This window comes from Mus musculus, chromosome 18 (assembly GCF_000001635.26).
Source record: "Mus musculus strain C57BL/6J chromosome 18, GRCm38.p6 C57BL/6J".
Lineage (NCBI taxonomy): Eukaryota > Metazoa > Chordata > Mammalia > Rodentia > Muridae > Mus > Mus musculus.
In genome coordinates, this window is record NC_000084.6 from 15,347,162 (window position 1) to 15,362,608 (window position 15,447).

The 15,447-nt window shown below is 43.7% G+C and overlaps 1 long non-coding RNA gene and 1 other non-coding gene across 3 annotated transcripts in view; one reads left to right on the forward strand and one right to left on the reverse strand.

Moving 5' to 3' along the window:
- The first annotated feature begins 3,401 nt into the window (after positions 1–3,401).
- The window catches only part of A830021F12Rik, a 53,190-nt gene continuing 41,144 nt past the window's right edge, over positions 3,402–15,447 (forward strand). Inside the window, exons 1-4 of one of the 2 annotated variants that reach the window (XR_003952552.1) lie at positions 3,402–3,618; positions 3,700–3,966; positions 4,892–5,006; positions 11,979–12,147. This is a non-coding gene — a long non-coding RNA (RIKEN cDNA A830021F12 gene). Of the gene's footprint in view, positions 3,619–3,699; positions 3,967–4,829; positions 5,007–11,978; positions 12,148–15,447 lie in introns of those variants that run through there. The other variant, XR_003952553.1, reaches the window with a different exon arrangement.
- On the reverse strand, positions 12,813–12,956 carry LOC115488952. The gene has a single exon (XR_003952678.1). It is a non-coding gene; the product is annotated as a small nucleolar RNA SNORA48 (small nucleolar RNA).

Genomic DNA, 15,447 nt, shown 5'->3' on the forward strand with positions numbered 1-15,447 from the left:
TATTCTCTCGAAGTGACAGACCTCACCCAAGCATCCAACAGATGGGGCCAGGGCAGGCTAGAGCTAGTTCCTCAGCTGCTGCAGCCATTTCTGAGAGAGCTGATAAAACCGTGGCTGTGCACATTGGTAGTGGGGAGGGACCTGAGTCATGGACTCAGACAGGAAGGAAGGAAGATACAGCGACTCTGGGGTTAAATGAGATTAGGAATGCAAAGGAAGAAAAGGAGAACAAGGTTGCCTTCGAAATTTAAAATATGCTAAATTTAAATATCCGTATGCTCAGCATCCAAGCTAAGCATGTTCCTTGAAGGCTGGGATGTGCCATAGTTACCCATGTACCTTCAGCAAGTGGCAAAACACAGATTTAGCTATTAGTTTATTTGTTCAACTAATATTTCTGAATACATTGTTTCATTTACTGTGTGTACATGTGTTTGTGCATGTGCACATGCATAGATATTTGTATGTGAATATGGGCATATGGGTCCATCTGCATACATGTAGGGGTCAGCGGGATGGGCTCTCAGGAGTCTGTTCTCTCCTGCCACCTTGTGGGATCCTGGAATTAAACTTAGATTTGGCTAGCATCTTTACTCAGCAAACATCCAACCAATATTGATTAGTCCTTCACTTTATACCAGACACAGGGCTTAGCATAAAGTAAGAGTTCAGAAGTCATTGTCTTTTTTAAAAAATAAACTAAATTAATTTATATGGATCCTGATTTTGAGAACAACTAATTGACTTTTGTATGACTGTCAGTTTAGTGGAGATAGGTTGAAGGGGTGCAACCATAAGACAAAGAGAAAAGCAAATAATCTCCATCTGCAACAGTGAGCCACGGGGGTACAGTGTACACCCACCAGGCCTTCTGCTGGATCCTTTCATCTAGAGGCTCTTATTTATAGACATTTTCAGAAGCTGGGGAGAGATGGAATAGATGAGTTGGGTTTGTCACATATATTTTGTCTTAGTTACTTTTCTATTGCTGTAATATATACCATGATCAAGGCAACACATTAAAAACAAGTTTAATTTGGGCTTGTATTTTCAGAGGCTTAGAATCCATGATGGTGGAGAAAGGACATTGCAGTGGAAACAACTGAGAGCTTGCATCTTTATCCACAAGTAGGAGGCAGAGAGAGTGATCACTAGGAATAGAATAGCTCCAGTCTTTTGAAATCACAAGCACTTCCCAATAATATACCTCCTTCAACAGGCCACACCTCCTAACCCTTCCCCCAAATTTCCACCCACTGGAAACAAAGTATTCAAATATATGAGCCTATGGGGCCATTTTCATTTAAGTCACTACATATTTATGCTTAACACTTAAACCTGTGCTTCTTAAAATTTTTCTATACTTGTTTTTCATTTTTGAATATTTCACTCTTAAAAGTTTTCTTGGATGTTTGATTAGTTACTTTTGCTATGAGAAAGTGCTCTGACAAGAAGGGGTTTCTTTGGCTAAGGCTCCAGAGGGGTATACTCTCCACAATGGTGGGAAGGCATGGCAGCAGAAACCTGAGGCCAGCCTAGCAGTCACAGAGCAGAGGGATCACACTTCATCCACACAAAGGAAGGAGAAAGAGACAGATAGACAGATAGACAGAGAGACAGAGAGACAGACAGACAGACAGACAGACAGACAGACAGACAGACACACACACACACACACACACACACACACAGATAGACAGAGACAGACAGAGACCAAGAACAGTAAGTAGGCCCAGGCTACAAAACATTAAAGCTGTCCCCAGCACCCCCGCATCCCCCAATCCTGACCCATGATGTACTTCTTCCAGCAAGGCTGCTAAAGGTTCCATGGACTCCCCAAGCAGTGGCATCACCTAGTGACAAAAATGTTCAAATACATGAACCTATGGAGAGCATTTCATCTTAGAGCATTTTATCTTCAAATCACAGCAGATGTTGACATTCTTCAAAATTCCAAGTCATCTGTCTCCCTGGGTTAGGTGATGGAAAGAAAGTGAAGACAGCTTCTGTGGTTGGTTTTCTCTCTGTGCCTGGGATTGTGTATGGGGAGGGACCTGTTGCAAGCTAATCACTGTGGTCAGGGGCCTAACAACAGAGTAGGCACAAAGGGAAGTAAAACTTAAGAAAAAGCAAAGAAAGCTGTAAAGAACCTTATCCACCTGAGAATTGATTTTCAAAAGGAATTTGCTCAGATGTTGATGATGTTGTGTGCAGCACAGTGGGTAAGAGTGGGTTTCAATCAGGACCCTGGGTTGCAAGAATTCCAATGTAGATTATAAGTACTTGTGGAAAGTCTTTACTCCTTAGGCCTCTACCATCTCATGTGGGGAATAGTCAATAGACACATTTGCTTCACTTTCACATACTAAATGATTTGTTACTTTCCATCTCCCTGTGGAATGTTAGCTTCATAGAAACAATGCCTTGACTCCCTCGTTGTTTGTTCTCTGCTTTTTCTTATGGCCATGATCAAACACTCTGGCTAAAAGTAACTTCAGGGAGGAAAGAACTTATCTGGCTTACACTTCTAGGTCATAGCCATCACTGAAGGAAGTCAAGGCAGGAACTCACACAAGAGTTTGAAGCAGAAATCATGGAGGTGTGTTCCCTGTTGGCTTAAAGGCTAGCTTTTATATACAGCCCAGGGAATGGCTGGGCCCTCCTATATCAACTAACAACGTTGGTAATCCTCTTCAGGCTTGTCCACAGGCCAATGTGATCCCAGTAATCCCCCAGATATGACTTTCTCCTCAGGTTACTCTGGGATGCATCAAGTTGACAGTCAGAGCTATACAAGTCATTCTTTTATGTATCCCATGCATTGGTTATGTAGTTAGGATAGAGGCTCTGCCAAATCAAAGGAAATAGGGCAAGAAGAAGGAATGGCTAGAGCTAAGGCTAAAGTAGACCTTTGGGAGTCAGAGAAAGAAGACATTTCATAGTTCTGGCAGTGAGGCTGGTACTGTGGAGAGGATGGCAAAGAGGAAGTCCAAGAACAGGTCTTTGGATTGGGTAGTTAGCATACTAGGGCTTTAATGTCACAAGGCCATTGATGGCAACAGAAAATCTGGTAGTAATTAGGGAATTAAAAAGGTGGAAAGGCTTTGTGTCAAATTTAAAACTGCTGGCTCTAGAAGTTCAGCGGAGGGAAGAGCTGGATGAAACTTTGCTGTGTTGACAAGAGGTTCTGTTGCTGTTGTTATTGTTATTTTGAGCCTTGCTATGTTTATCATGCTCACTTTGAAATTGATATCTTGCTGTCTTAGCCTCCAAAGTGCTTGGACTGTGCTGCTCTGCCCAGGCTAAGAGTTGGGGTTTGACCAAAGAAGCAGGATCTATGTGTTAAACATCTGGGGCAAGAAGAGGAGAAAGAAATTTCTAGTAAAATGTCAGAGAAAGGCAGGAGCAATAGGAAGGAGTGAAGCTTGCCTTTTAAAAATGGACAACCAAGGGAGTTGAAACAGAGGTCATCTATGAAATCAGTGAAGTCAGTCCCATTATGCTCTGGCTGTCTTTTGCTTAGGGCTTGAGAAGGGCAGGAAAGAGATGGGAGAACTAAAAATGGAAACTTACCAGAAGTCAGTCGAGAAAATGAACAGGATTTCTCAGTGGACCCAGGTGAGATGGGCTTAAATGGGCAAGACATGCTATAGCTATCTATAGACATATCCAAAGGTATATGGCTTTGTTCTCTAGCAGGGCTCACTGTTCACAACATGGATCAAAACGAGAATGGCATCCAGATGTGGTGTCACATGCCTGCAGCCCCAGCATTAAAGGAGACTTTGGCAAAAGGATAAAACATATCCCATCAGCCTAGGCTACATACTAAGACTCTGTCTGTGAAGTTACAAAGCAAATACAACCCAAGATGCCTGGCTGGAATAGTCTAAGATTGAACACGAGAAGGGAGGGCATAGAGGTGAATGCATGAACCCAGAACACCAGGATGCTGATGAGAGCACGGTAAGCAAGTCGAGACTCAGTTAGGGGAAAAAAATCAAAGAGCTGAACCCCAAAGCAAAAAACCAGATTCAACAGCAGTAGGAGAGGGTGATGGTCATGGTGGTGGTGGAGGAAAGGTTCTTCTTTTCAGAAAAATTATGTGCTAGTAATGGAATTGAATGTTTTAATGGATTAGCCCAATAAAATAACATGCTTTGCTCCTGTGGGTACACAAGGGTCTGGATTATTTCAGATTATGTCAATTCACAGTGAGACTGGAAAAAGCTAAGCATTTCCTCAGGTCCATGGTTAGCAATGAGAAGGAGGAAACCCCACTCTTGTCTTCTTCATCTTCTTTGAAGTTACCCTTAGGAAAAAGAATCTAGTGTAGATTCCCCTTGAGGTTTGGGCAGGTGCTAAGACATTTTCTCAGCAGCCTCTATTCTAAGGCATTTATTTCTGTTTTCTTCAGCTACAGCATAAATTATAAAAGGTGACTTGAGCAGAACACGTGGTAGATTCTTATCTGTGGTGGGGCTTTGAGTCCATCAGCAAACACCAAGTGGTTGCTATTAGCTCCAAGAATCTTCACATTGTCCAGTTCTATTCCCACCAGCACCTGAGGAGGTGGTCCAGGCAATACGCCTCATTGGACATTGGTTTAAAAATAACATCACAGATGCCTGTTCTGCCTATAACTCAAACACATCTGTCTGAAAAAGGAGCAGCCCATATTCTCAAGGTGGTGGTACAGGCTGTCCAGTAGCCATTAGGTGGTGCTGCCTACCCAACGTTCTGTCCTCTGTGAGGCCACCTAGCTGCATTCTGGCGCCTGCCTTTAGTGTGAGTTACATGAGAACATCCTCTGATTTCCGTACAAAAGGTGGCAGTGGTTGAGAATTCTGTTACCTCTGTGAAACTTATCGAGTCTCCTTTCTTTCTTAAGAGCAGCCAAGATCTGCCAAAGGAAAGCCAGTGTCTGGGAACTGCCACTGATACTTGGACGGCACCTTCTACTTTACAAAGAATTCTCACAGGTCAGAGTTTCTGGGATATAGTAGGTAAGCCCCAAATATATCTTTTTGATTGGATCAATGACATACTGCATGTAGATAGAATCAGCTCATTCTATTGTGATGTTTGGGAATGTAGAAATTGCATTAGGGTTTATGACAAAAGTTCTCTGTGAGACAGCCTACAAGGCTACTGATTGTATTCTATTACTCTGCTTACATGCATTCTACTACAACAGGACAGTTTAGAAATTGCCTTGTTTGCAGAAAAATTAAAGAGCATCATTTTAAGTAAGATCATATTCTTTGTGGGTCTATTACATATGTGGGTCTATTACACATGTGCATATGTTTATTGGTGGAAGTCATAGGAGGACACTGAGTGTTCCATTCTAGCACTCTCTGCTTTATTTCCTCAGAACCTGGAGATAATCCTCATTGGCCCTCCTATCGCAGCTCAAAGTGCTGGGGTTACATGTGATCATGCCCAGCCTTTTAACCTGGGTGCTGTGGATTGGAACGCAGGTCTTCTTGCACAGCAGGCACTCTTACTGCCCGAGACACTAACTCTCCAGCACCAAGAACATATGCTTTTTTTTTTTTTTTAAAAAGTAGTTAAAAACGTAAATGTGTGTTTGTGTGTCTCTGCATCCATGTGCCAAGCGCAGGGGTAACTGTGTATCAGCACGCGTGTAAAGGTAGACAACTTTAGGTGCTTCTTTGTTTGAGACAGTAACTACTGTGTATTCCAGGCTAGTTGTCCCAGGGACTTCTGAAAATCTTCCTGGCTGCCTCCTATCTCACAGAAGGGGCACCGAGAGCAAAGATGTGAGCTGCCATGCCTGGCTTTATGTGGGCTCTGGGGTCTGCACTCAGGTTTCTCATACTTGTGTGACAAATAAGTCTTCATACTATTTCCCCGATATAGAGAGCAAGTGTGCTTACATGTTTATTTTACTTTAAATTAATCATTAAGTTGGTACATAAAGCTATGTGCTTCATTGTGACAATTTCATAATGTATGACATTACATCCTGATATTTGTCATCCCTCTTCCCATTACCCTCCTTTCTACCCTTCCTCCCATTGATCTTTTTCTCCCCAATAGGAGCCTGTCTACTTTCATGACACATATGTTCCATCACCTTCTCTTTACATATATGTGCACAGATCCACATGCACACATACAAATATGGACTCTACATTGGACAGAAACATGCAATGCCTATCCTTCTGGGTTATTTTGCATAACATAATGATCTCCAGTTCAACTCATGTTTCCATGGAAGGGTTCTATGTAACCCATATTTTAAAACCCAGCCATCAATTGACAGACATCCAAGTGAGTTTTATAACTTGGCACTTGTAGAAAGTGCTGCAGTGAGTACAGATGTCGCCATATCTCTCTGATATGCTGACTTAAATCCTTTAGGTACATACCCAAGAGTGGAGAGTTGGGCCATATGATGGTTTCATATGATGGTTTTCTGTTTTAGCTTTTTTGAGGAGCCTCAGTACTGGTTTCCATAATGGCTATACCTTTTGTATTCCTTCTAGTGGTGTATGGAGGCTCTTCATCTTGCTCTGTCTTGGCTAGCATCTGCTGCCACTTGTTTTCTGGATGATGGAGTCTTCTTTCTGACGAGTATGACTAGCAGTTGTAATTTGCTTTCCCCTGACTTTTTAGCCCCCTTTCCAATGGGGAAAGATGTTAAAATAGGAATCACAATAAACACTTTACATGGCTCTTACATATTTCATTTAAACATAAAACCCACAGCTACATTCTAGTCTCTTGGCCTTGATCTCTTGGTCAGTTGACCTTCCTGCTGAGTGTGACCATGTGTTTGGTGTTTAGTGTGATTAGTGTCTATCACTGGCTCCTCTCGCTTGTGTTATCCATACCACATCCATGATGGTATCTAGCTTCAGTGTCTGAAGTGGAAGGGGATGTAAGGGGCTCACAGAGTGGTGCTGGATGGCTGCTCTGCTTTTCCTGGTTATTGATCCCTCAGTCCTCTGCTTGCTCCTTGGCTTGGTTGGAGTTTTTAGGTGACTTGTCTGCACAGCTTCTTTCTGACATGGTTTTTACAAATGCTGCATAGTCTACTCTCTATATGTCTATGACTTCCTCCTCCTCTTCTTCCTCCTCTTCTTCCTCTTCCTTTTCCTCCTCCTCCTCCCCCTCCTCCTCCTCCTCCCCCTCCCCCTCCCCCTCCCCCTCCTCCTCCTCCTCCTCCTCCTCCTCCTCCTCCTCCTCCCCCTTTCCCCTTCCCCTTCCCCTCCCCCTCCCCCTGGAGCTGGAGTTACAGGTTGTTGGGAGCCATCAGATGTAGGTATGAGGGCTGAATTCAGGTCTTCTGAAAGAGCAGGGAGTTCTCCTAATCTCTGAGCTGTTTCTCTAGCTTTGATATAAATTGTTTTAAAATAGTGTTTAATTATGTTACATAATAGGAGTGCATGTGGAGTCACTGGGTTAAGACACAGGTTTGTCCCACCTATTGCTAAGCACATGGTGCAGAGACTACTGCTAGATGTGAGTGCTAATAGGTGGCTTTCTGTCTGTGAGAGTTTGAAGTCATCACACAGAAAGACAGCATTTTACAATCCATCTTGTACTTAAACAAATTCAGTTTAAAGTTCTTTAAAATTTCATCTTATCCTAGGGACTCAGGTAGTAAAGGTATTATATAAATCAATGCAATTTTGCATCTTAAAAAGGTTTGAATGTACAGTATATCTGTTTTCATATGTATGTATGTATATATGTATGTATATGTATATCTATGCATATATGTATGTATCAACCAGAAATATTGACATGTAGCCACAATAGTCAAAGAACTCTCTGTGTAATTTAATGTTGGAAATCAATACTGCTATGTTTCTGACAGACTAGGAAGGTGGAACTGAAGCCTCTCATTGCTTCAGGTGGACTGGCAAGTGTTGGCGCCACCTGTCAGCCTGCAGTCAGTCACAGGACCTGCCGTCACTCTGTTTTCATTGTTTCTAATATTTTGCAGCTCAGGGCTACTGCTTGTTCTGACTAATGATAGGGCCAACCTTGACCAGAAGCCCTCTGAATATTCCAGGGACAGGCTGGGGGTAGGGCTGGGGGCAGGGTGCGGGAGTGCAGGGTGTACACCCTGTGCTTGCCCATTGCTTGATGTCAGCTGAGATTTCATAGTGTGCTCATCTACCTCCTAAAATGTGGGGGTGACATCTGATTTTTAAGTTATTCTGAGCTGTCTCTGCAGCTCTGCTCCTCTTTCCTCTTTTCTGGGGATCACAACATCACTGCAAAGCTTTTTTAAAGGGAAAACCTCTTAGAATTCAAATCACTAGCGCCAGCCTCATACTAGTTTGTTTGTTTGGAATACCATGCCCTTTGAGTGATTGCTTTTAGTGAAATCAAAGAGGACTGTAGGACCTTAGACTTTGCTAAATGAATTCTTCTTGCAATCAGTGGTGTTAGGAGAAGTGAATCTTTAGAGATGAAGTGGCCAGTGTTCTTTGTTCTAGACTGTTTGCAGAATTCTAAATGAGCAGCACGAAGGTGTTCAGTGAAGCATTAGAAGTTGATTGGAGCCAGGTCTGTGATCTAAGAAGGCTTCTGTATAGAAACCATGGTCACTCCTCTTCATCACGCAACTCAGGAAGCAGTGGGGAAAGCAGATGAGAGCATCTCTCTCACTGCCATAGAGACACCTTTGGGACTGTAAACCATTCCAGGAAGGATTACTTGAAGGGAGAAGAGCCCAGATATAAAGGGCTCCGAGGAAAAGGCAGTTTTCATGCTGCTTGCCTTTGTTGATTGTGTATTTCCTGCTTGTAGTTGGCACCATGCTTTTATGCCATCAGAACCCAGTCTCTTCAGCCACCTGACATGGTCTGAAGGCCATGGATTTTCTAAGAATTATTTTGGGATGGCTGAGGACCCCCAGCCTCATGGACTGAGTTCAGACAGCCACTGTTGGGTTGACTCTTGTCACTGCAGGTGTCAAACTCTGGATCCTGTGTCAAGTTATATGTGGTAAAGCTGCCACCGTTTGGTCAGGTCATTTTCTGCTGACCTTGAGGTGGGCACCCTGTCTAGCAGATGTTGGCCACCTCTTAGATGCAAGCTTTGTGCCATAGTTCCTCATACCTCTTCCAGCAGGTGGAGCATGCAATAAGAGTAATTTCTTTGGCAAGTGTCTGTTGATGTACGAACAAGGAATAAGTACACATGCCAGTGCATAATACTGTGATGAATGCTTTTAAACAAAAAGCTTATCCCACAGATAGCATTGCAGAGCTTAAAAGCCATCCAGATGGGGTATCTGGCTTCTTGATATACAACCCTTGCTTTTCCTTCTTGGAAAAATCACCAGAGAGGTTTTTTCATCAGCCTTCACATTTCAAACAAGGGATTCAGAAAGTTGCTATGTTACTTCTTAAAGAAGGGCGTGTGTCACCATTAAACTTGAGCTGCTCTGCATGGCAGCAGCAAAGATGAAAAAGAGTGACCATGCCCAGGAAGCTCTTATTTTGCTATATTTATTTGGTACAAAGAAGCTTCTCAGATTCCTTCCTGAAAGGATGTTGGGTGCTGTTTGTCAGAGACACAGCCTAGAGGCAAGTCCCCAGCTCCTCACCCCTGCACTGCCTCCCAGCCTGGAAGCCATTTGTCTTCCCTCTGCTGTGCATATCACAAAAGATTGTTACTTATCTGAATCATATTCAGGATGCAATACAACGTGCTCATGCTCTCTAGGAACATCGATGCCTTTAGTCCCCCCCCTCCACGCAGTTTCCATAGCAACTTTGGCTCTGATGCCTCCTCCGGTACTGATACTGTTTCTATCATGGAGGTCATTTCTTCTGGTTACTATTGTCGCTTGTTGTTATCAACATCATTTTGACTGTCAGTCACACCTTGATCCAGAACATTTGGCCTTTAGGGAATGTCTTTTCAAAATGATTGAAAGAGCAAAAAGAAAGAAAGAAAGAAAGAAAGAAAGAAAGAAAGAAAGAAAGAAAGAAAAGAGCATAATTACCAACAGATTATCAGTTATTGCTCTACATCAGGTTCATTTTTTTTTCCCTTTAAAAAATCTGTTTTCACCAAATCATTGTAGTCCTTCCAGAATAAGTTTGTGTGATTCTAAGGTATCCACTGTAGTTTCTGCTACCTTTTTTTTTTTTTTTAATGGAGCATCCCCTCCCTTCTATCATGGTGGGGAAAGGGGAATTACCAAGTTAAGGTTTCCTAATATCATGAAGGAAACGTTCTCTAGTTGTTTAGGATTGAGTTCAGTAGAATAGTGTATCCAACAGCCTTCATTATACCTGCTGCCAAACTTGTAAGCCTCCTTGTGGCTGAGAGGTCTCTGGGATTACATGGGAGCCGGGCACCCGGAAGGCCCTGTTTTTAGATTTACTCACATCTAGCTCTCTGCTTACCTGAACCCAGAAACCTCGGCTTTGTCTCCACAGGTTCTTTCAGCTATGCTCTTTGGTGCTGAGAGGATTCGGTGGGACCCACGGAGGGTTTCATGATAGGGAACGGGCTCCCCACAGCATCTGTTGGGACTATTCTTTCACCAGGTCATGGCTGTTGTTAGGATGCGAGTTCAGTAAGGCCTCATTTTCCAATTTTATATACTCAGAGAACTGAAATATTAATGCAATTATTTTTTAAAAACTTTTCATTGATTCTTTGTGAGTTTCACATCATGCACCCCTGTCCTGCTAATCTCCCCGTCCCCTTATATCCACCCTTTGTCCTTGCAACCCTCCCCAAATAAAAAACACAAACAACAACAACAGCAACAAAGCAAAGCATCGAAACCATCTCGTGTGTCACAGTGTGTAAGTGGTAGTGTGTCACAGTGTGTAAGTGGTAGTGTGTCACAGTGTGTAAGTGGTAGTGTGTCACAGTGTGCTCCCCAGTGTATCCCTCTGTCCATACGTTTTCACTTCCAAATGTTCCTTGCAATGAGTGATTGGTCTAGTTTGAGATCTCTGGCTTCTGTGATTCCATCAATACTGAATTCCCATCTGTACTCCTTCTGGTTATCCTGTTGTTGCCCCGTGTCATGCAGATCCAGCAGCTTTGGAGCAGCAGGACTGGCTGTTTGCATGTCCCAACCATTCACAGATGATACAGATTTTGGGGTTGTGCTAATTCAGAGCCTTAGTTAGATTTGTTTGGGTCTGGGCTGTAGCTGAGCAGGTCAGCCTGCCTGCTGTCCCTTACCCTGTCACCCGCAGGAGGCAGGGTCAGCTCTCCTGCTCTGGGGACTAGTTCACCTTCACCCGTGTCTCCATCTCCAGAGCCTGCTCCTCTGGGCTGCCCAGTCAAGGCCCAGGACATACTCTCCCAAGTACTGCAGCTTGTGAAGAGCTGGGCCATCTCTCTTGCTCTCACACTCTCTTGGCTGGCTCATAGGCACTTCTGCCACAAGGTTCAGCTCTATTGTACTGCCCACACACGATTTAGGGCCCCGCTCACCTGCTCTCATGACCCCAGAGTCAGTGCTAGCAACAACCCAGATACCAACCTGGTTTGCTATAAAAGGACTATTTGGCTCTCTCTCTCTCTCTCTCTCTCTCTCTCTCTCTCTCTCTCTCTCTCCCTCTCTCCCTCCCTCTCTCTCCCCCTCTTCTCTCTCCCTTCCTCCCTCCTTCCCTCCCTCCTTTCCTCCCTCCTTCCCTCCCTCCTTTCCTCCCTCCTTTCCTCCCTCCTTCCCTTTCTCTCTCTCCTCATGTGTTCCTGGCCAGCCTCTTCCCTTTCTTTCTCCTTTCTCCTTCTGTCGTTCTCTGTCTCCTTTCTTTCTCTGCCTCTACTCCTATCCCCATAGCCCCTTCCCATGTCTGAAATAAACTTCATTTTATGGGGGAAGATGCCTCAGCATGGGACCACTAACGCACTCCTGCCTCTGCTTTGCAAAACATATCGGAGTGTCAGGATCAGCGTTTCCTCACTCACAGCCTTGATGCCAGCTCATCCCCCCCACCCCCATCTCCCCCTTCCAGGGCCAGCTCTTCTGACTGCCTCAGGTGGTGAGAGGCAAGGTGGAGGATGGACAGAAGGCACCCATGCCACCTCACTGGAGTGCAATGGAGAAGACAGCACTGGTGCTCTCAACCTGCCGCAGCTCCCTTGCACCCCTTCCACCAGGCCCAGCTCTACTGTGCTGCCCAGGTGAGGTGCAGGGACAGCTCTCCAGAGCTAATGATCCTGTGGAAAGCTTTCCCAGTTGCTGGAGGTGGTGAGGGACGGGGTGAGGGCATAACTTCTGCACCTATGCCTCCCTCCCCATGGCAGATGAGTGGGCAGGGTCAGCTCTCCTACACTCATGCCCATGACCAGCTCACCTGCACCCCTGCCCCAACCAGGGATATCCCCATGTTCTTTAGTGTAATAGAAGCCATGGTTATTCCCCAACCCCTATTGCTGCATAGCCATGGACTCAGACATGGCCCTCAGCCGAAGCTTTGGCTGGGACCCATCATTGCCTCAGGTGGTAGGGCTGGCCACTCACAACAGGCTACTCCTCTACTCTCAAGTTTCCAGTTCCATCTCTCTTGGTAATGCTCAAGCTGCTCCACTTCTCTTTCTATTTCATTGGCCTACCACGTACATACTCAGTGCACAATGTGGTGTCTCCCACTGCAGGCTAGACACACAGCTGACAGGCAGCTCCATCTGCACTGCAGTGTGTGGTTTCAAGTGTCTATGACCCCTGTGTGCTGTGTGCTGGTGGGTAGGTCTGTAGATAGCATGTCACTCTGCAGGTCTCTGTCTGTCTTCCTCCTCCCTCACTGTGCTGCCTGGATTTGATTTGATTGGTTTGATTTTTTTTTTTTTTTTGAGTCCTAGGCATAAAACAGCTTTAGTCACCAAGCCAGGCATTGAACTAGAATGAAGGACCGCCCACTGACTGCCCTGCCCCTGACTGATATAAGAATACCACCACCAACAAGGTGTCTCTTTGCTCACTGCCAAGGGTTTAATGCAATGAATTTTTAAGTAATAAACTTTACAGGATTATATTTTATTGATTAGCATACTCTGTAGAGAGGCACGCTGTTGGCAGCCTTGGTAGTCTCTATGTTCTGGATACTGGGCAGGATGGTTTTTGTACTGTTCATAACCTCTTCCTCCTCTCTGTGATGCTGTCTCTACTGAGAGCCAGCTGGATGCGTCTCTATACTTGGAGAAGATTCAGGAGGTCATGGGGTTATATGAAGTGGAAACTCAAGGGTTCTTTGAAAAGTCAGCTGTGTTGGTTGGTGTTTTGCTGAAGCAAACATGTGAAGGAGTGTTTTCCTGAAGTGACCATAAGTGAAAGGATGTTTTGCTAAAGCAGACACACGAAAGGACTCGTGCCTGAGGATTCTTCCCTAACGACACAATGTGTTGGCCCACCTGACATTATGTAGTTGAGCTCCTTTTGTCAGGACTCCATAGAGAGAAATACCCCCAAGACTTCTGGTGGCTTCTTGCTCCTTCCTCAAACTCCGGGCTGATTGGCAGAGTGATCTCAGCTAAGAAAGACTCACGTCCTGAGGCAAGACCCATGGAAGGCACGTGATGTTTAGAGGGTATAAAGAGGACACAGCAGACTATGAAAGGGCTTGGTTTGCTTGCATAACTAAATGCTTCTTAGTGTCCTGTCTTTGCTGATCTTCATTTTGTTAAGAAAGGCATGGCAGAGAACTTCTTCTGGTGTCCTTGCTGGTCCTAATCCCTCCTGGTGAAGCCTGACTGTTCCTGCTAGGTTGTGCCACCACTGCTGCTATCCTGACACTACTGAACTGGACTGCTGGTGTGTCTTTGAAGTACTTGGAGTGGGTCAAGCTGCCTCTGTTGATATGTGAACTGACCTGCTAATTTCCTGACACCACAGATGGGATTTACTCGAAAGAACCATTTCTAAACAGGTTCACTGGCTCCTGCCCCACATCCTTTCTTGACCACACTGCCTCTGGTAGTTGGTAGGCTAAAAGGGAAGTTAAACTGTTTAAGAACCGTCCTATAAGTAGGCTTGGAAAAAATTAAAGCTACAGTCTGAGGATGGTTTAGTTCAATGGTTCTCATTCAAGGACATCATGGCTTCTGGGTAAACCAAAAGCAAGCATCATTCCTGGCTTTGATGGATTGTTGACCCTGGTCATCCATGACCATTAATGAAGATTTTTCTAATGCAGTGTGGAAGTCTGAAGGTGGACTGTGTAAGTAGGCTACCCGTGTTAGGTGTTAGCTACTGCTTCTTGGATACGATCATGGGCAATGTTTCTGTGCCTTTATTTAGCCTGTAAAGCAGAGGAACAGTCCACCTTGCTACAGTGTTATGAAAAATTACCCATACATATGAAACAGAGTTCCTAATGGATAATAAGCATTCAATATATAGTAGCTATCTCTTCATAAAGATCCATAGGCTAATTTATTTCTGGAGTTTAGTATAAAATTAAAATAATAATGTTTCAAAAGTTGTTACACTCAGGGCTTAGCAACCAACAGCCATTTATTGTCAGCATCTTCACAGGTTGGGAGTATAAATCAGCTGCTCACCACTTTGGAGAGAGGCGTCTCTGGCAGGCATTGGGAGCAGCACCAATCTATGAGTAGAATATATTCTTTACCATCAAAGGAGATTAAATACAAGCATTATAACTTGATATCAGAAATGTTAGTTTTAAGTGTAGCAAATATCTCATCTGAATGAACACCAGTAACCACTATTCTATAATTTACTATTTTTTTTTTTTACTTTTGTTGTATGAATCTGGTATCTTTTCAAACATTCAAATCCATCTCAAATCCTTTTGGGAGACAGGTGAGGCTCAATATGATAAATTCCTGAACTCCATAACAATAGGTTAGGAAGAAGAAAACATACAGCAAATGATATTTACTTCAGACAAATTTTATTTTATCTGTAATCATCTTTTATAACCTTTCATGAATAGCATCACAGCTGTTTGACTGACTGAAATCAGTATTATTGTGGGAGTGGCTCAGCAAAGAGATTTCAATATTGTTTATTGTAAATAAAACTGGAAATTGCAAAATTATTGCAGGAAGTATCTGAGAAATCTAAACTATTTCATATCATTTACATCATATATTTTAGAATGAGGTATGACTTACTTTTAAGTTGTGTTTGGCTTGAACAATAAAAAGAGATCTAACCAGCTTGACTTCATATTAGTCTAGTTTCTATTTTTCTTTAGAAAGGAGAGAGAGGGTTTGTGTCTTTACAGAGTTTATGAGGTTCAGATATCCCCCCTCATTTGGATGTTTTATTTGATTCCTAATCTAGGATAATAAAAGAAACTATTTCAAACAGAAGGATGTGGATCTCATATCGAAATTTTCGGAAGAGTTTTTTGAGTCAGTCATAATTTGTTTCTGTTTGCATTTTTGCTCTTTCCATTTAAACTTGCACCTGCAATCGGTAGTTGGCTATTTTACATGTGAAGGATAAAGCTTTAG